A 21,025-nucleotide genomic window follows, 5' to 3' on the forward strand; every position below is an offset into this window, starting at 1 on the left:
AAACCTGGTTCATTCAGATTTTTTTAGAATGAAACTATTAATACTAAGTGAAGTTTAGGTTTGGAAAACACCTACACCTATTGTATGGTTTTAGTATTGCCCATATTATTTTTATCTTTATATTTATTTGATAGTTTACAAAGTTTTGAATCTTGTGGGGGATTGTGGAAAATTTCCTAAAAGCTTCAAAACTTTATTTGTACTTTATTTTGTATTATTTTTATTTATTTATTTATATATTTCTTTTATCAATTTTATTTGTTTGAATTTTAAATAAGTGTTTGGTTTCAAAACAAATGGTATGTCTGTTCTCAACAAACATCAAAGAGCCTATATAAATAGAATTCTAACTCAGGAAAAAAAATATATAAAATGTTCTCTGTTCTTCTCTCTCTCTTCTCTATACTGTATTTTTATATTCTATATTTCTGAGCAACTGAAACATACTTGGTAAATTCTTTTGGTGTAACTATGCATTGTATTAAATCTTGTGAAGTTTTGGATTGTATCTTGGAGTCGTTTGTGACCGTTAAAACCTACACGGAGAGAGCGTATAACGACTTTAGGACAGCGCCTTTAACGTGCCTCTCACAATTACACACGCTATTTTTTTAACATTTTTATTCATCTTCTTGTTATTCTGTTATATATATATATATATATATAGTTTTATCAAATTGGAAAAAACCAAATTTTATAATCTGTTTCATTTAATATCATTATTCTGAAAAATTGTTTTTTAGAAAAATTATTGTTCAATTTCCACAGCAACTTGTAGATAGAGCAAAGTCGTGTGCCTTGGAATAGCTTTTGTAAAATATCTCTTGTACTACTTTTCTTTCATAGTAAATTATTTGTCTGGCCGGGAGTCCGTGATTTTTTATCACAGGTTAGTGTGGATTCTAATTACGGTTTTTTCATATAAAAAATCTTTTATGTCGTGATTGTGATATTTTACTCCATTTCTATTTTGATCATGATTGCATAAATTTTTATTTGGATTGCCAAAATCAATAATCACATAAACACAAGACATATCTAGATTTTCAAAAAGAGTTTTCAATAAATTTAGATATTAGAGATTGAGCATTGCTATACAATTCAAAAAATTAGACCCAATTTTCAAATTCAATAATGTGATAATCAATTAGGATATCTGAGATAACACTATCTCTTAAATTTTATCAATTATCAATCAATCATATCATTTATACATCACTAAATTTAAAAATAAGTCCAAAAAGTAAAATTATATATCATTTTACCTAGTGATTTTTTAGTCATTTTATTGTCAGTCCCTCCCGCAGAAGGTCGATTTCAGAGAAGTTGGCTTCCGATTCCAATTCCACTTCTTGCGAAGTGGACGAGTTTCTTAGGCTGTATTTGATTCATATATTTGGGAAGAAATTTAAAAAGAAAATATATATATATATATATAATTTAAGTGAAATGTACATATATTTTATTCACATTTTATCTAGCTTTTTCTTTTTTTCTTTTCCTTTTCAAGTCCCTCCCAAAATCAATGAACCAAACACAACTTTAAGTGACATTTATTTTATTTTTACTTATATGCACATTTTTTCAAATGAATTATCCATAATACTCCTTATATTATTATATTTTCCAAATCTTAACATATAGGTTATTTGTAATACAATTTTATGTCAGAATTTTCAATCCAATAAGAAAACACGATTCAAATTGTATATGAAAAATAACAAATTAAGATTAATTATTTTTTTATACGAATACAACTTTGACACAATTTAATAATACAAATATTAAACAAGCCAAGTTAACATAAAAATTGCACAACACAATTTGATATAGATAATCCATTTAATAAAAGATTAATAATTTATTTTAGCATTATTTTCATTAAGAAGTGTCATAACATATTTAAATTCCTTATGTAATTCCATCTAGCTAATTAAAAATGTATATAAAATAGGATTTTAAAACTAATATACCTATCTACCTATCTATTTATTCTATTATAAAGTGAACTCCTATGGTGGTGTGATGGAAGGAGTGAAACTTAAATCTTACACCTTCGTTCTAATGAAGAAGACTCTTATTCATTGAGTGATATACAATATATAATAAATGTTTTATTTTATTTTTTACTTATTTGAATTACACATAAATCGTATGTGCTACTAGTGTGTGTATATATGTATATTCATTTTTAATTGTTTTTTGATTGAAGATAATATACTTTTTCATCATAATTAATCTAGTGAAAAAATATAAGATAAATTATACTAATCTTTTTTAGATTTAAAAATAATACATCAAGTCTGATAAGTTTGATTTTGCAGGACTTTCAAGTATATATTCACCAAACATTCGTTAATCTGCCAAAGTCCTCATAAAAGTCATCTTTGAAAGTTCATTTTCAAAAAGAACTTAAACTACGAGAAGCTATAACAAGAGAAGTGATTGAGCCCCTCAATCACCAACCCCCACCACCTCCCACACACACGTGGGGTTGGTGATTGGAGGAAGAGGAAAAAAAAAAATATAGCCAATCAAAGGCCAGAGGGGGTCATGGGGGTCACCCTGGAAGGGGTCACCCCTGGAGGGATCCAGATCATTTTTCCTACAACAAACATCTAAAGTGCGAAGTATTTACAGTAAAAAGTATGTTGAGAGACTGTGTTTGGTTTAATTTAATATGAAATCATTTGTATGAAAATTCAAAACAAACCCTCTATTTACAGTAAAAAGTAGGTTGATAGACTCTGTTTAATTTATGCTTTGAGATAAAAAAAAATTAAAATTAAAAAAAAAATTGAGAGAGTTTAAAAAAAAAATTAATTTGTTTAATTGTATATTTTAAAAACAGTTTTGGAGCTTAGAAGTTTGGAATAATTTGATATTTTGTTATAGTTGAATAGATATATGTGAGAGAAAAAGTGATTGAGAATGAGAAAGGAGAACGAAAAAGTGATTGATTGATATGTAAAAGAAATAAAATAATTTTGAAAATATTCTTTCAAAAAATTTTTAAAAAAAATTAAAAAATTATATCTTAAAATACAGACCAAACAATGCGTCATTTAACAAAAATGCCGGAAAGCTATGCCCTTCTCTAGTGCAGCTAATTTTGTATAGACTTTTATTGCTATTTATAAATATCTAGTGTTTATTCCTCCAAAAAAAAAAAAAAAAAAAGATTATTTTCCTTGCTTTGAGTTTGGAAAGTTGTTATTTGGAACAAGTTGATACATCACTTTTTTATTTTTCTACATATTTTTTTATAAAAAATTAAAAAATTACTAAACAATCTCTAAAATTAGTCCCTTTTTTATTTTATTTTTTATGGTGGTACTTATTTTTTATGAGAGGGAAGGTTAGAATAAAACGACGACAAATAAATACACCATTCTGTCTCAGAACAACACTTCAGTATTATCAACTTCAAAAAGTAGTTTGAGAGACATTATTTATGCATCATTTTCCATTGACGAAGATATCCAAATCCATTTACTCCATTTCATTTTCATACCTCTCCATTTCCATCTCTCTCTCTCTCTCTGCATTGGTCCATCCAATTATTCCAAACATCTAACAGTCAAACTAAAAGGAAAGTTTTAATATGAAAAAAAAAGATAAAAAATGAGGCAAAGAGATCGGTAGATGTTAAAAATCAAAGGGAATATACACAAAAAAAATTCAGCAGAACTATGCAGAATACGCGAACAGGTGACTCAAGCGAAACCTAGAACTTAATATACCCAAGGAAGCATAAAAATGTTGTTCTATCCACTTATAGCAGCAATGATAAGTATTTACTGAGGGTTCGGTGGTCGGCTATTTGCAGCAGAGACTCTGGAGCCCCATTCAAGCAGCCCTTTGCTCGTGTCATCCTTGTGAACAATCACTTCTATGAAGCACAAGCAATCACTCTTAGCACCCATTGCTGTATCAATTGCTTCGATGAGCTCTTCCTCACAGCGCACCTGCAACAGTAAGGACAAAAAAACAAAAAATAAGTTTTTTTGATCACTAATCGTCCCATTTCAGAGTTGATACATCAAAGCGAATGTGCATTAAGCTTCCCAACTCACCTTAGCTGTCCAACACTTGCCTTCACTGTTGTGGATTGCATGGACCAAATCAGTGTAGTTCCAGTTCTTGATCACATTGAAAGGACCATCATGGCTCTCAACTTCTATGGTGTATCCCCCATTGTTTATAAGGAAGATGATGGTCCTCTGTTCACATCTCAACATTGTTGACACATCTTGTGCAGTCACCTGTGAAGCATTCACCAAAATGAGTGTTAACACGGACAAATTCAGGAGATAATCAGTAGTGAATTCCATTATTGCAGTACTTAAAGTTTCGAGTCTTTCATATTGTGTATGCAAGGTGATATAAGCTGAAGATATACAAGCATAGACAGCAATACAACACAACCCTTAAACATACGGTGGGAAATATTGCAGAGGAAGTCAACAATCTTCCAGAACATTGGGAGAAACTCATACAGATTTAATTTGAATTGGAAGAAGCATTCTCTTTCTTTCCCGAAATAGAGATCTATGTCGTATTTTTTGAGATAAATAGGAACAGCAGAGAAGTGATTGCCAGAATTCATATGAAGTATCATTAGGAAAATTTACAAGAATCAAAACTGTTAGGTTTTATTCTTGGCAACCCCGTTTGACAAAACTCCTTTCAGTTGTATTTATTTTCGCATTTTTATTTCAGTGAGGCTATGAGTGTTTAGATGTGAATCCAACCTGAATTGTACCTTTCAGAGAAGTTTGTGATGCTAATACTTTCAAGATTACCACTTCGCTGATTATGACGGGGGATCGAGCTGCCCGGTCAGCTCGCGGGGGTCTAGGGGGCAGCCCCCCTTGGCGGGTCCGGGGCAGCGCCCAGACGGGGTCGAGGGGCAGCGCCCCCGAAGCAAAATGCAAAAATGCATTCCAAGTTGCCTGTCCGCTCGAGCGAACACTTCCCTGCTCGAGCGGAGAATCCCTGGTTCCAGCAGTTTTGGTCGCCTACAAAAGTACTGAGATATGTGATTTCGTGCTCGAGCGGGTTCTATAGCGCTCGAGCGGACCTCTGTTATATCACGCGCATATTTTGCTAAAGCCGCTCGAGCGGGCTATTGGGCGCTCGAGCGAACCACGCGAACACAGTTTTTCGGATTTCAATAAGGATTGGGTTTTCTTCCAAGTCTAGGATTACTTTTGGTTTTCTATAAGTAGTTGGTTTTCTCCCAAAACTAGACTACTCAAGTCCTCTAGATCTTCTTTTTGGATTCTAAGGTTTATATCTGGGGATATTTTGTTAGTTTTCTTTGATGTTTTATTAAGTATTCAACTCATGGTTCAAAGAGAGTACATCAAAGGTTTGTTTGTTCTACAAAAGAGAGAGTTGTTCTTCGGTGGATTCTGAAGAATTCGAGCCTGAAGCTTTGGTGGATTCCGGGGTGGCTCATCGTAAAGACAATTCCGAGGTGAAGACGGGTTGGAAGAGGCACATAGAGGTTGGTTCAATTAGGCGTGAATTCGCTAGGTAATTGAGAGTATACCTGTATAATTCCTTTAAATCTTCTTAGTGGATTGTTTTGTAGCTGTTGCCCGTGGTTTTTTTATCACAGTTGGAGGTGTCCAATTGTGGTTTTTTTCACGTAAAATCGTTGTCTCTGTGTCTTGATTGTTTGATTGAGACTGTTATATTCTGCTTAAAATTGATACATAATCACAAATCAATATCTAGGAGGTTTCTAGATTTTTCAAAAACCATATGGAACACAACAAAGATGGATATGTATGCATAAATACCTGAAAGCTACCATTACCAATGCAAGCAATCACTCGCTTATTTCGTGCAGCCTGTGCATATCCAAGAGTTGCACCTATAGCCCAGCCAATTGATCCATATTGCATCTGGAACTCGTACCTGCAAACCCCAATTTCACAATGTTGTTGAATCATGAAGTGTAATAAAAAATAAAAAGAAACGCCACATTCTCTCAACCACTTACCCACATCCCTCGGGCAATTTCAGTTTCTGGCAATTAAACCAAGAGTCCCCAGTCTCAGCAATCACAGCACTGTCACTTGACAGCATCTTCTGAATGTGGTGGAACAGAACATTGACCTTTAAGGGCTCGTTAGGCTCACACTTGAGAGGATGTCCCTCGGGAACATAGATCATATGGTAATTATCATAGGCAGTTGCGTTGCGCTTAAGCCACTTTGACAGAGTTCTCAAGAAACCTTTCATCGTAACACACCCAAACGCAGGCCCATTTCCAATCACCACACGTTTAGGCTACACGATGATCACCTTCTCTCTCTTCAGAAGCAAAGAGTACCCAACAGAGTTGTAGTCATTGAAAATGGGTCCTGCAAAAGAGTAAGCATCGGCAGATTCGACGATTTCTGCACAGAATGCGGTGCTTACAACACCCCAGTAAGTCCCAATGAAATGGGGATGGTTCTCCGACACAAGTCCTTTTGCTGATGGCATCACGGCAACTGGATAGCCACAGGCATCGGCCAATTCAACAAATGCATCAGAAGCCTTTGACACTCGCTTTCGGCCCAGCCACCAACACTGGCTTCACTGCCTTGTTCAAGAACTCTGCTGCTACTTCCACTACAGCCTCCAAACCCATCTGATTACTCAATCTGCACACCATTAAAATCAAAATCAATATAAATTGAACCAAAATATATCATTCATACGTGTACACACTCACCACTGCAATACACACACATATCTATTTATATTAAAGCACACAACTCATAACTTTATCACCCGTTTTTCTATTCCGAAAATACCAATAAAATTAGTAACTGCTAAAACTCCATGTCCAATAATTATTAAATGGTTTTCAAATTCAACCATCATTCGTTAAACTGGTCAAAAATTTCTCACTTGCACAAGTCAGCAGGTGTAAACACTTTCTTGGTCACGCTTTTTTGATTTTCTAAACATAGTCATAACAATTGATGAGTTTGAAAACTACGTGTAACAAAATCAAACTGATTCAAATAATTAAATCTCATGAAAGGTTTCTACACATCCCCTTCATTCGTGAGAGGGAAATTTATATGAAAATTGGGCCGAGCTGGGTAATGGGCCGTTATGGGCAACAGTATGAAGGGCTGAGTAAAAAGGCCATAAAGTTACTCTGGTCCAAAGGGGGCTTAAAGTTACTCCGATCCAAAAGAGGCTTGAAGTTACTCCGTTCCCAAAGAGCTTACGGTAAGCTTGGTTGTCACACACAAAGTTATCCCGGTCGGGACCACGTTATTGGTTATCCCGGTCGAGACATACCATGGTTAGCACTGGGAGAAACCGGGGTAAGAGCAGTGAATGGAAGAGCCGAGCTAAAATTAGCTCGGTCTAGTCTGCGGCTTAACATAGCCATACTTACCTCAGTCATATTGGAGTCCGACCATGGTAAAACCATCTCACTTGGTTTAAGCAGTGAGGGGGATGTTGAAGGATAAGCATTATCTTTTAGGAATGTGATTCTTAGGAGGACTCTATATGGAGGAGTAAAAGTCCTACTAAGATTGTGCCACGCGGAACCTATAAAAGTTCACAACATCACCTATGGAGAGGTAACACAACTTTGATTCTCAAATTCATAGAGCTTTGTATATTTGTCTATTTTTGCTGACTTAGGCATCGGAGAGGTATCCGGCACACACCCGCCGGCCAGCTCACGTTTGTGCTTTCAGGGAGTAAAGCGACGACGTACGGAGGAGCGCAATCTTCATCAACAGGATTATACGATAAGGTTTATTTCTTTCCCGTACAATTGGCGCCGTCTATGGGAAAAAACAGAACGAACAAAACCTCTTGATTAAGTTTTCCTCACTAATTGAATGGCGCACAACGAAGATTTGCCGCAGTCTGCCATTGACGGACAAACCCCAGAGGGGGGTGGGAGGCGCGAGGGATTGCCCTCTATCCCTCCCATGGCGGACTTAGAGCCCCAGCGACAGAATCCCCGGAGGGATACAAGGGGGAGGTGGAACAACAGCCCCCGTCGCTCTCGCTCACAAAGTCCTGAAAGGCAAAGGCGAAGAATCGACCCTCAAGCTTTGGAGGATCGCGTAAAAGAGCAAGATGAACTGATAAGGAAGATGGCGGCGGACATGGAGACCATGAAGCGCCAGATCAAGGGAAAAGGGGTGGCGACAGGAGAAGGGCGCAAAGGCAATACACCTCCTCGCCACTCAGAAGATCGTGGTGGGCATACCATGCCATCGCAAGCAGAGAGTAGAAGCCTCAGGACAGGCGACACTCAATCAAGGACTTCCAGAACTCGTTACTCCAGGTCTGAGAGAACGAGATCATTGAGGTCTTACACTGAGGGAAGTACCTATCGGCCGTCACACACGCACCAGACATCATCCAAGCAAACAGAGTTGCCTAGATCATCCGACTTACGGGCTGTGCTTGAAGAAAGGGTGCGACAGAAGGAGGATGCCAGGGCACGCGACCCACACAGTGTTTTAGCCCTTCAGCGGTTGGCTCCTCGGACGCATGGAAGCGTCGAGGTTGGAATGCCAATGCCGCACCTTGCCTATGAACCAACAAATAAAGCGTTGGCAAGACTACATAGCTCGCCGTTCGTTCCGGCGATTGAGAACGCACCATTACCCTCATGCTTCATCCAGCCTAAATTTACCACGTACGAAGGGAAGACAGACCCTTACATGCACCTAAGCCACTTTCGCCAGGTTATGGCAGTATACCGGCGGAACGAAGCTTTGATGTGCATCCTATTCCCATCTAGCCTTGGCGACCTAGGTTTAACTTGGTTCAAAAGGCTACCAGAAGGTAGCATAGCCTCCTGGACGCAATTAGCGGAGGCGTTCGTGACGAGATTCAGAACGAACACCAAGACGCCAGTGGGGATTGATCAGCTACTCTCTATCGACATGGGCGACAAAGAGACATTAAGGTCCTACAACAGTTGCTACTGGGAGACGTTCAACCAGATAGGGGACTGCCCCACCAATCTCGCCATCGCACAGTACAAAAGAGGACTTCCAGTCAGAAACAGATTGAGGGATTCGATTACAATGACTCCACCCCTCACGATGGAACCCTTGATGGAAAGAGTGCACCAACATATTCGGGTGGAGGAGGATGGCGCTCGTGCCAAGGCAAAATCTGGTGCAACAACAACACCAGAAAAGAAGACTACGGCAAAGGTCGATACAGTAGAACGTCAAAGCAAGAATGGATGAGGCAGGCGAAATAACGAAGAGGACCAAGATAAAAGATGGTTGAGAGTCCGCACTGCCATCACCACGGTATTCAAGAAACCAATCTACCAAATTCTCAGTGAGATACGCGATGAACCATTCGTCAAATGGCCAGCTAAATTGGGAGAGGCGCAAAAGGACTACGACGAAAGATCACGGTGCACCTTCCATAAAGAAAAGGGGCACCACACTGAAAATTGTACACCATTGAGATAGCATCTAGAGGAGTTGGTGGCAGCCGGTCACCTGGACAAATACATTGAAGGAGGGGCGCAGCCAGCCCCCAGAATGACAACCACCCGAACGGAATGCAAATCGACACCCCACCTCAAGGCGTGATAAACGTAATACATGGGGTATGCAAACCTGAGCACGTATGTGAGCTCAGGGGCATGATCAAAAAGGCTGAGCACTTAAGGGAGGTTCTAAGTGCACAACCCACAATCAAGAAAGGAAGAACGGAGGCCACCAATGTCATCTCTTTTTCAGACAGAGACTTGGTGAGGATATATTACCATCACAACGACGCGCTGGTCGTCACACTCCGCATCAAGGATTACGACATCAAGCGGATTTTGATAGACCAAGGTAGCTCGTGTGAGATAATGTACTATGACACCTTCAAACAACTGAAATTTGAGGACAAAGACTTGGCACCAGTTGTATCCCCCCTGATCGGATTCAACTCAATGCCAGAGTGGCCAGTCGGCAAAATTATCCTTCCAGTCAGGTCAGGAAGCGTGACAAAACAAGTGGAATTTTGGGTGTTGAAGGTCCCTTCCACTTACAACATAATCTTGGGAAGAACATGGCTACATGCCATGCGAGTGGTAGTTTCATCCTACCATCAAGTAATGCGATTCCCCAACGAAGCCGGCGTAGTTGAAGAGGTCTTTGGAGACCAAATTATGTCCAAGCAATGCTTTGTCACGGTTAATGGCAACCGCGCTGCCAAGGGATATGTCCATTCGGTGGAAGAACCTAAAAGCAATGAACTGTTCGCAGATGTCGGCAAAGCAGCTAATCAAAAAGTAGTGGAAGACTTGGTAGAGGTAAGAATAGATGAAAAGAACCCGGATAAGTTCTTTTTGCTCAGTTCATCGTTGTCCAGCACTGAGAGATTAGAGGTCTTGGAATTCTTGACCTCTAACATCGAAGTGTTCGCCTAGACGCCCTACGACATGCTAGGAATTGATCCAAACTTCATCTGTCACCAACTCAATGTCCACCCATCCGCCAGACCAATCATTCAGCGCACTCGCAGATCGGCACTCCACCACGCTGAGATAGTGGCAGAAAAAGTGGGAAATCTGCTCAAGGCAGGAGCTATCAGAGAAGTGCACTACCCCAGATGGATTTCCAACACAGTCGTGGTGCCAAAGAAGAATGGCAAATGGCGTGTCTGCGTCGACTATAAGACAGTCAACAAAGCATGCCCAAAGGACAGCTTCCCCCTACCACGGATAGATCAACTGGTAGACCAAACGGCAGGGCACAACCGACTTAGCTTTCTTGATGCGTACAGAGGCTACCATCAGATCGCCATGTACGAACCAAACTAGGAGGTCACGTCCTTTACAACTCCAAGAGGACTGTATTGCTACAAGGTCATGCCCTTTGGCCTAAAGAACACAGGGGCAACATTCCAGAGAATGGTCACCAAGATGTTTGAGCCGTTGTTAGGCAGAACAATGGAGGCTTACATCGACGACATGGTGTCAAGAGCAAGGATGAGAACGACCATCTAAGGAACCTAGGTGAGATGTTTCAGATTCTGAAGAGGCACAAGTTGCACCTTAATGCATCGAAGTACGCGTTCAGTGTAGGATTTGGCAAATTCTTGGGCTTCCTAGTGACCAACCGGGGTATAGAGGCAGACCCCTCCTAGATCAAAGCTATTCAGGATCTAAAGAGGCCTAACTCAGTAAAAAAAGTGCAGCATCTCACCGGCATGGCAGCTGCACTCAACCGATTCATTAGCCGGTCGTCAGACAGACTACGACCATTTTTTCAAGCATTAAAAGCCAAGTTCGAGTGGGACGAAGAATGCGACCGCGCTCTGGAAAACTTGAAAGAATACATGTCTTCTCCACCACTGCTTGTCACCCCAATACCTGGAGAAGAACTCTTCATATACCTGGCAGTCTCTCAGCACGCAATTAGCGCAATGTTGGTCCGTGCGGAAGGAATCCAACATCTGCCCATCTTTTATGTCAGCAAGACATTGCTGGGCACCGAAACAAGGTACTTGCCATTGGAAAAATTGGCCTTGGCCTTGGCCTTGATGATGGCCTCAACGAAGTTGTCGCACTACTTTCACGCCCACACCATAGTCGTCCTCACAGCTTTCCCATTAAAAGCTTTGTTTGAGAGGGCAAACTTTTCTGGGCGAATCTTGAAGTGGGCAGTAGAGTTGGGACAATTCGACATCAAGTTCCAACCTAGAACCGCGATAAAGGCCTAAGTTTTGGCAGACTTTGTCGCAGAATTCACCCCAGGAAGTCATCATATCTGCCCAGTCGACCTGACTGACACAACCGAACTAGGGATAGAAGTTGACGCCGGAATAGCGCAACCCCTGGTGTAGGATACTCAGTCAGACCCCAATGCAGACCAGAGTAAAGAAAGCAAGGAAGAAGCGAACCATGCTACACCAAGCCAAGACTCACCAACAAATAAAGACTGGGTACAATCAGATAGCGAGGGGCAGACAGCAACCATGGACCTTGAAGAAAACACCAGCAACATTCTTGACCCCACGACATCATCTGACCCCTCAGTTGTTCATTGGAGAGATGTGGAAGCTCTTCGTAGATGGAGCATCCAACCAGCACGGCGCAAGACTTGGCATAGTCCTCTTCTCACCAGACGGCCTAGTTGTGGAGCAAGCAGTCAACCTTGGCTTCCCAGCATCAAACAATGAAGCAGAGTATGAAGCGCTTCTTGCAGGTCTCAAAACAACATTCTACATGAAGGCCACCGAGCTAATGGTTTACAGCGACTCACAACTGGTGGTAAACCAAATTTCAGGCGACTACGACGCAAAGGATGACAGGATGGCTAAGTACCAAGACTTAGTCAGAAAAGAGATCAAGAAATTTGAAGTAGTAAGGATAGAACAGATTGGCAAGGAGGAAAATAGCAGAGCAGACGAACTAGCAGGCTTTGCTTCAATGATGAATACATTCATTCCTCATCCGCTGCTAATCGACTACCTACCAAGACCAAGCATTGAAGACCCAAAGCAGAAAAGGTATGTTGCGCCGAACTAGGCCCCTCGTGGATGGATCCCATCATACTATTCTTAAAAGACGGCGTTTTACCGGAAGAAAAGAAAGAAGCCAACAAAATTAGAGCAAAGTCGCAGGGATTTGGCTCTCCCCTTCTGTGGCATTGTACAAAAAGTCATTCTCAGGACCTTATCTAAAGTGTGTTCACCCCAACAAAGTAGAAGCATTCTTGTTCGAGATACACGAAGGTGTGTGCGGAAGCCACCAAGGAGGAAGATCGTTAGCTTACAGAGCCATTTCGCAAGGATACTGGTGGCCATACATTCAGGCAGACTCGGAGAAGTATGTGAAGAAGTGCGAGAAATGTCAGAAGTTCGCACACCAAATACATCAGCCAGCCAGAGAGCTCCTACCATTGACCAGCCCATGGCTCTTCACAATGTGGGGCTTGGACATAGTAGGACCACTTCCAACAGCACCCGGAAACAGAAAGTTCTTTCTCGCAGCAACAGACTACTTCACAAAGTGGGTGGAAGCAGAAGCATTGGCATCAATCAAGGAAAAAGATGTGAAGAAGTTCGTCTGGCAGAATATCATCACTCGGTTCGGCATACCTAAAGCCCTAATATCAGACAACGGCACTCAGTTTGATGGCAGAATTTTTAGAGGCTTTTGTGAAGAATACAAGATAGAGTTCTACAATTCTACACCGGCATATCCCCAAGCAAATGGCCAAGCAGAAGCATCAAACAAGGTTGTCTTGGATGGATTAAAGAAGAGGTTAGAAAAAGCAAAAGGCAAGTGGGCTGAGGAACTGCTTCATGTCCTGTGGGCTTACCGTACCACACCTCGGCGATCAACTTGAGAGACACCATTCTCTTTAGCCTATGGCATGGAGGCAGTAATCCCACTGGAAGTTGGCCTCCCCACAATTAGAAGCGAAAATTTTGATCCAGACTTGAATGGAGAAGCCATAGCATTGGAGCTCGACCTCGCCGAAGAAAGAAGAGAAAGAGCACTGGTTCACATTGCCTCGTACTAGCAAGAGTTATCCAGAAAGTATAACAAAACAGTACATCCAAGACAATTCAAAATCGGAGATTGGGTACTACGCAAAGTGATCGGAAACACCGTGGTACCAGGAGATGGCAAGTTGGGGCCTAATTGGGAAGAACCTTACAAAGTGGTCGGATTAGCTGGCAAAAGGGCATACCACTTAGAAGATGAGGACGGCAAAGCAATTCCCTGGCCATGGAACACTGCCAATCTCAAACTATTTTATTTTTAGCCTTTTTTCAGAATACTTGTAATTTTTCCTTTCGCAATAAAATAAGTAGTTTCTTTTCAGTATAGTTGTTTCCTTCTGTAAAAGATCGTTTTAGTGAGTTAGGGACATTGAAAGCAAAGTTGGCCGGAATAAACCAACTATGCACCCTCCTAAGCCTAGGATAAGGATCCAGGCTGCAGGACGTTTGGTCGGAATAACCAAACACTTTACTCTAGGTTGGCTGGAAAAACTAATCTAGAGGTTGGCTGGAAAAACCAACACCCCTCCTAAGCCCAGGATAAGGATCCAGGCTGCAAGACGTTTGGTCGGAATAACCAAACACTTTACTCTAGGTTGGCTAGAAAAACCAATCTAGAGGTTGGCTGGAAAAACCAACACCCTTCCTAAACCCAGGATAAGGATCCAGGCTGCAGGACGTTTGGTTGGAATAACCAAACACTTTATTCTGAGAGGGCAGGAATAACCAATAAAGAGTGGTTGGCTGGATTAAACCACCTCCTAGTACTCTTCAGCCGAGGTAAGTATCTCGGCTGAAGAATAGTTGGCTGGATTAAACCAACTCTTGGTACTCTTCAGCCGAGGTACGTATCTCGGCTAAAGAGTGGTTGGCTGGATTAAACCAACTCTTGGTACTCTTCAGCCGAGGTACGTATCTCGGCTAGAGAGTGGTTGGCTGGATTAAACCAACTACTAGTACTCTTCAGCCGAGGTAAGTATCTCGGCTGAAGAATGGTTGGCTGGATTAAACCAACTCCTAGTACTCTTCAGCCGAGGTAAGTATCTTGGCTGAAGAATGGTTGGCTGAATTAAACCAACTCTTGGTACTCTTCAACCGAGGTAAGTATCACGGCTAAAGAATGGTTGGCTGGATTAAACCAACTCTTGATACTCTTTAACCGAGGTAAGTATCTCGGCTAAAGAGCGGTTGGCAGGTATACTTGTAGTTGCAATGATTAAGACCGGAATAAAGTATCTCGGCAAGAGAATGTTGTACCTCATCCAAGACTTCAGTTAGAAAGTAAAGTATAAACATAGAAATCAACCGAAATAAGAGTTGGAACAAAAAAGCAGACTTCATTAAAAATTCAAAGCAAGTACAAAAGATGGGGCCTCAGCCCGGTTACAATCTGTGTCCAAAAGCAAAGAAAAGAAAATACAGAAATCAAGCAAAGAGAAGAATAATGCAAAGTCAGGCAAACAGATCACCAAGATCCGCATCAAGTTCAACTCGCAGCCCGGTTTCAGTTGGAAGCTTGGTTTCGGTCGGGAGTATGGTCTCAGTTGGAAGCACGGTTTCAGTTGGTAGTTCGACAGTCAGGTCTTTCACCGTTGGCTCCGACCGAGCCGACTGACAGACGGGATCATTGACAATCGGGGTATCGTTGGGCACGGTTTCTTCTTCATCTGAAACTTCAAGAAACTGTTGCTGAGTGGTAGCAACATACTCCGCCAGTGAGCTCGGTATGAAGTATTGAGGAGGATTAAAGACCTCGGTCTCAGGCCCATGACCGAGCTGCACCACAGCACCCCTCCACCCGCATTTAAACAAGAGATCCTTTACAGCTTCACACTGCTTAATGTATAGGGCTTCACCCTCTTTAAAGCCCCGGTCCTCTGCAGCCTCCAACTTCTTCTCAAGCTCCGTTATTTCGGCTTTATTTTTTCCTTTGAGCTTGGCCAGCTCGCACAGGTATTTGTCTTTCATCACGGCCAGGGCCTTTTGTTTATCAGTATTAGCTGAGGAAACTAGTCCGGTTAGACGGGTCACCTCGGTCTCTAGCTCAGCCGCCTTCTGTTGACATTCTTTCAGCTCGGCCGATTTGGCATCCGTTTCTGCCATGGCCTGCCTTGTTGTTTTCCTAAGTTCCAACACTCGCTTGTGCGCGATATGGTTTTACTGAATAGCCTGCAAGAGGATAGAGAGTAACTTTTTAAACCGAGCAGACAGTTGAGAAAATCAAAAAATAATGAAAAAAGGGCAACTTACCAGCACCATGGATTTTGTGGACGAGCGAAGGGCTTTTAGCTCGGTCAGGTGGTCGTGGTGCCTCATGTCGGCTAAAAGGCAAACACCTTTAGCCAGGTTGAATGCCATCAGGTGGTCTTTCTCTGCGACCACTGAGTCAGAATCCGTGATAGCACGGTTCTGAAAGGTGATTTTTGGAGCCCATTTGGAGGAGGTAGCTTGGTCGGAGTGCTCCGGTTGTGGGCTCGGTGGAGGGCTTAGCAGAGTGGTTTGAGAAACCACGGTTTCATCTTCATCAACAAGACGTTGCTCGGTTTGGGTAGTCCGGGCACGCTTCTTTGGGCGAGATGATGAAGGTTGTTGAGAAAGAAGGGCCACCACACGGTCCCCTGAGTTTGATTGGCTGGTGGTACCTCGGTTGGGTTTGTTTCGGTCAGAAGGGCTCGCAGGGCTCTCTTTTTGGCCATTTCTTGTTCGGCAGTAAGAGGGATAAGGTTGATTTGAGGCAAGGATGGGTCCGGTTCGGGAGAAGCTTCTAGCAGAAAGTCAGTTACCCTGGTCCTTCGCTTTCCACTGTATCGGTAGGTCGGTTCAAAATTCAGTAGGTCAGTCCAACTCTGGTCTGGATATTGCAGCGCGACTCGAAGCACGTTCAAGTTGGGGTAGTTGTATTGGGACTTAAGAAAGTTCCTATCTGCAAAAAAGAAGACAACATTTAGTTCGGTTCACAATCAGAAAACTGAAATAACGAGACGAATACAGTAAAGCCGAGGCAACCCTACCAACTACACCCTTGTTCCAATTTATTCTGTGGCCGAGGATCTGGGCTTGGTGGTCTTCAAAATTCCTAGATACCCAGAAAAAATCATCATCGTTCAAGTCTTTGTCCGGTGTGTCCTTTATTATTTTTTCACGCCAGCGCTTTATTCGTAAGTAGTAAACCCAGCCATCTTCGGTTGATCCTATGGAATACTGGTGGAAGAGCTCGGCTAGACCGAGGTTAAGGCCAGCCCGGCGGTTTAGCTCGGCTATTCCGTTTATTATGCGATAAGAATTGGTGGAAAGTTGGGTAGGGCAAAGTTTGGTTTGCCTGAGGAATTCACAGAGTAAGGGCTGTACAGGGAAGCGTAGACCACACTCCGCAATGGAAATAACATTAAAAGGGACAAAGCCCTGTTTACCCCAAGGAACGGTTTCTAGTTCGGCCACTGAAAGGTGGACGTCATCTGGAATTTGATAGTCTTTTCGAAATTTGGCCATGGCACCTGGTGAGTTTACTACAAATCTATACTTTCCCATTTGTGGTTTAAGTTATGAATAAGTCAAACTCGAGTGTTAGCTCGGTCGAAGAATGATTCTGAGTAGCTCGGTTGAGAGCTCAAAGGAGTGCCTGGGCAACCTAAGTCTGCAAAGTGAAAAACAAAGGTGTTAAGCATAGATCGTTGGACCATGCAACAAGAAACAAAGGCAAGATAAATAAAGTCCTAGCTCGGCTATGTGAATTGCTTCGTGTCTTAGCTCGGTTTGAGCAAAGGGTCTGTTAGCTCGGTTTTAAGCGAAGGTTTGCAAGCTCGGTTTGAGCAAGGGATTTGTTAGCCCGGTTGAGCCTATAGGGGCAGCATTCTTAGTTCGGTTTGAACTAAGAAGGCTGGTTTAGCCCCGAGTTGTAGCTCGGTCATGGTCGAGGCTTTCAAGCATACTATTAGCACGGATCAATAGCCCGGCTAAGATAAGTGAAACAAAAGATGGTTCGACCTGATGAAACTACTAGTTTAGCATGAAGTGCTAGTCCAGTTGGTAGTCTGGCTAGATTGACATCAACTACAAACAACTTCCTAGTTCGGTTATATTGTGATTTTGGATCGAAACCAGTGTTTCTCAGGTTATTTCATGAATACAAGTGATTCTATTACAAAGTTTTTTTCCAGAAAACGCAAGGCAAAGCAAATGGAAAGAATATGTTTTGTAAAAACACAAACAAAAAGCTATGGATTAAACAAATGCGAAAACAACAAAAGCAGAATATATCTATATAGCTTACCAGGTCAAGATGAGGGCAACAGTTGCAAGAAAAAATCACGAGCTTCACAGTTACCAGGTTGAAATGGTGGGTTCAGAGGCTTGCAAGAAAGAAATGGTGAATAGTAAAGTGAGTGATTCAAAGCATTAGGGATTGTTTTGTGAATAGAGAAGGGCTAAAAGCGGGAACTGTTCAAAAAACACGAGGTACGAAGGCGGCGTGATAGCTGCCTTCAACCAATGAAAGCATGCCACGTGTCCTTGGAAGGAGGAGCGATTCAGTTGCTGTGATTGAAGAGACGTTTTGACCGGACAGGTACAGCCCGGTGTGAATCTAGGTCGGCTGGAAAGGCTAAAAGAGCTTTAGCTCGGCTGGAAAAGCTTAAAAGTTTAGCTCAGTAGTAAGATTAAAGTTTTTAGCTCGGCTGGTAGACAAGGTAATCCCTATCATGCTGCGCAGATGGAATTAAGGGGCAATTGAGAGGGAAATTTATATAAAAATTGGGCCGAGCTAGGTAATGGGCCGTTATGGGCCACAGTACGAAGGGCTGAGCAAAAAGGCCATAAGGTTACTCCGGTCCAAAAGAGGCTTAAAGTTACTCCGGTCCAAAAGAGGCTTGAAGTTACTCCGTTCCCAAAGAGCTTACGGTAAGCTCGGTTGTCACACACAAAGTTATCCCGGTCGGGACCACGTTATTGGTTATCCCGGTCGAGACATACCATGGTTAGCACTGGGAGAAACCGGGGTAAGAGCAGTGAATGGAAGAGCCAAGATAAATTAGCTCGGTCTAGTCTGCGGCTTAGCATAGCCATGCTTACCTCGGTCATATTGGAGTCCGACCATGGTAAAACCATCTCACTTGGTTTAAGCAGTGAGGGGGGTGTTGAAGGATATGCATTATCTTTCAGGAATGTGATTCTTAGGAGGACTCTACATGGAAGAGTAAAAGTCCTACTAGGATTGTGCCACGTGGAACTTATAAAAGCTCACAACATCACCTATTGAGAGGTAACACAACTTTGATTCTCGAATTCATAGAGCTTTGTATATTTGTCTATTTTTGCTGACTTAGGCATCGGAGAGGTATACGCACACACACCCGCCGGCCAGCTCATGTTTGTGCTTTGAGGGAGTAAAGCGACGACGTACAGAGGAGCGCAATCTTGATCAACAGGATTATACGAGAAGGTTTATTTCTTTCCCGTACAATTTGTATGCTAAAGATCTTCACAAACAAATCACTAGTATTTATATATATATATATATACTCGACAAGATCAAATTATCGAAGTTTTACCTGGGAGAGATTGAAAATGGAACTGGCTCGGGCTAAAAGTAGGATGTGGAATTGCTGGCAAGTTACAGCTATAGACAGGTTTGCTTTCTTTCAATGCGGTTAATATTGCGTTATCGATCAGTTCATGTGCATCCTCCAAGTTATTCACAACTGCCAAATTGCATCGCAATCCACAATTCACTCAAAAACATTCACTTCAACTAACATCATACATACACATCCACACACACATTTATACAAACAGATCTCACTCAATTGGTGTTCGATCAAGCAAAACTTGCCTTGATTTTGAAACTCAAAAATAAAATATTTTCGAAAAAATTTATTAAAAAAAAAGGGGGGGTGAATTACATCAAATGTCCCTATAGTTTGGGATTTGTGTACTAACTTTTCAATTGTGACACATTTGATCCTGAATTTTGAATCTTGTTTCAAATAAAAACAATTAAAGACACTATTGCATTTTTTAAGGGCAAATTCGTCAATTTGATAAAATATAAATTAATTTAACAAAAATAAATGTCAAAAAATTATTTTTAAATTTTTTAAAATTATTTCTACCTACTAAAGATTAAATTATATAAAATTGATAAATCTTTTAGTCATTTTTTTTTTTACCAAATTAATTTTTATTATGTATTTGGATGATGATCATATAAAATTAATTTTTAAAAATTAATTATGTAATTTTTATTAATTTTTATCAATTTTACATAATTTTATCTATGGTGGGTAGAAATAATTTTTAAAAATTTTAAAATATTTTTTTGACATTTATTTTTGTCAAATTAGTTTATATTTTATCAAATTAACGATTTTGTTTTGAAATTAAGTAATTGTATGATCAATTGTCCTTATTTGAAACAAGATTCAAAATTTAAGGTCAAATGTGTCACAATTGAAAATTCAGTCACTAAAGTGACACGAGCCCCAAACTGTAAGACTATTAGTGTAATTTGCCCAAAAAAAAAATACTAAAAACAAATCAGTACATTTTAGTTTTTTTTTTTAAAAAAAAAAATTACGTAGATTTAAAAAAACAAAAATTCAAAAACAATTCTCAAACACTAAACTCTACGGACCTGGTAGCTAGTAACAGTTTGAAAGCAGCGAAGCTCTTGATTGAAATCAGGTAGTCTGATGGTGTGATGAAGAATTCTATTAGTTCCATAATCATTCGAATTAGGACCGCCGACGATACAGATAACAGGGAGATTCTCACTGTAAGCTCCGGCGATGGCATTGATGACGCTGAGCCTCCGACGGTGAAAGTGACTGTTGGAAAAATGGTTTAATATAGGCATATTTTTTTTAGCCCAATTTGAGTGGGCCCCAAACGTCTTTTGGGGTGAGTCTGAAGAAGTGAAGTGTTCCTTGCCGCTTGGCAAATCACACCGTGAAGACGGAACGTCAAAACCATTTATGAGTGAATGGAAAGTTAACGTCGTTTTTGGATCTAACATTAATTTTTTAGATAAAATTCATTTGAATTTTTTCAATAAAAATTATTTTGGGAATTTAATTTAATTCTAAATTGAAATTTTGGATTCCTAAGTGGTTTCCTAAAGTTTGTAATTGTGGGAATTTAATTTAATTCTAAATTCAAATTTTTGTTTCCTAAAATTTGTACCTCTTCCTTTATTTATTAAACTATTTCAATAGTTTAATATATATATATTTCAAATAGTTTAATAAAATACTATTTCAAGCAGTTTTGAACTTGGTCCTCCAACGGCTACTTTTCAAATTGTTTGGAAGGAAATCAGTTCCTTGTGCAACGGGCAAAAATCTGTTTGAAACAGATTGCATCTGTTCATTTGGTTTTGGTACCTGTTTGAACAAAGTTTGTGCTTATATATACCCTTCAATTCCAGCAGTCTTGGGATCCAATTTTCCATCCAAAAATCAGTCTAGAAAATTCCTTTTATTGTCCAAACTTTGATTTTTGGTGCATTATTCTT

General features: G+C 40.7%; 1 pseudogene; it reads right to left on the reverse strand.

Moving 5' to 3' along the window:
* Positions 1-3,797: 3,797 nt before the first annotated feature.
* LOC145800290 (pyruvate decarboxylase 1-like) overlaps positions 3,798-21,025 on the reverse strand; it is a 28,131-nt pseudogene continuing 10,903 nt past the window's right edge.

Source organism: Camellia sinensis, chromosome 10 (assembly GCF_055761805.1).
Source record: "Camellia sinensis isolate YWXY chromosome 10, ASM5576180v1, whole genome shotgun sequence".
NCBI classification, from domain to species: domain Eukaryota; kingdom Viridiplantae; phylum Streptophyta; class Magnoliopsida; order Ericales; family Theaceae; genus Camellia; species Camellia sinensis.